Source organism: Cyprinodon variegatus, unplaced genomic scaffold (genome assembly GCF_000732505.1).
Source record: "Cyprinodon variegatus isolate N-32 unplaced genomic scaffold, C_variegatus-1.0 Scaffold351, whole genome shotgun sequence".
Taxonomy (NCBI): domain Eukaryota; kingdom Metazoa; phylum Chordata; class Actinopteri; order Cyprinodontiformes; family Cyprinodontidae; genus Cyprinodon; species Cyprinodon variegatus.
Window position 1 is genome coordinate 435101 of NW_015150804.1, and position 1149 is coordinate 436249.

The window sequence follows — 1149 nt, forward strand, 5'->3', positions numbered from 1 at the left end:
GGTGAGTAGAAAATGAAGGCTAATCATGTTTTGGGGGTACTATTCCTTTAATAGCGATCAAGTTTAATATAGTAAAAGCGTATTTAGGCTAAAATAAGCAAAAGCACCATATACCAGTATAAGTTAACGAGGCTTTTATGTTAAATATAAACCAGGTTTTATGAGTAAAAGTACTTGAAAACAGTGCTTGCATGCTCAATCTGTAGGTTAGCTCATTATTATCTTCCACTGGTTCTTTGTTTGTGGAAAGTTGGAATTGGGAAAGCTGCCGCAGATAATATGTCAGTGTCAACAGTTTAATGTTTGTTGGTGCTTGAAAGCGTTTTTTCAGTAACAGGTAAGGAATAACACCATCTCATCTCTTACTTTTTTACATTCTTTATACAGTTTCTGCTTTTGGATCACTGTTGGATGCACAGTTTGTTCAACACAATATCACAACCTGCATTAATAAAATTATCTTGTGGAATAAAGCTGATTAGAATTGAAAGTTGTCATCATCATTGAAAAGGTTTATTAAAATTTTATATTTTCCTGATTATGGCTGATAGCATCTTCACACCCTCTCTATATTTGCCAGATAAAACAAATTGTTCTCCTCGGCTACCCAGAATTACCCAACCCACGGGTGATTGCATTTGTATTCTTCACAAAGCTTATTAACCATGTTGACGCTGCCTGGCTCATTAACGAAGGCAGCAGATCGGACCCTTGAACAGGGATGGTGTCAAAGGAGAGTAATTCCCCTCTGCACTTAAACTGGGGCAGACACTTTGGTTTGTGCTTTGAGCCAAGCCAAATCAAGACCCAAATAAAATCCCTGATTGAAAGATGAAATATAGACCAGCTAAACATAAGTGCGAGAATGTGGGGCACACATTCATGATGATAATCAACATGACAATTATGAGGCGAGTGCTTTCGAGAGCTTTCCCTTCTATAAAGCAGGAGAATGTAATCCATTCGCAGCATGTTAGCTTGTGATGTTTGATGTGAAAAAAACAACCCAGGAGCTCAAGATTTCTTCATTTATTATGTTACTTCTTTGTGGAAATAGGGCCTCATTAGTTTTCAACCCATATCGACCCCATTGTTAACTGTCAGAGCATATTGCTGAGGTGCAATATGCTTTCAGACCTGTTTAAGTCT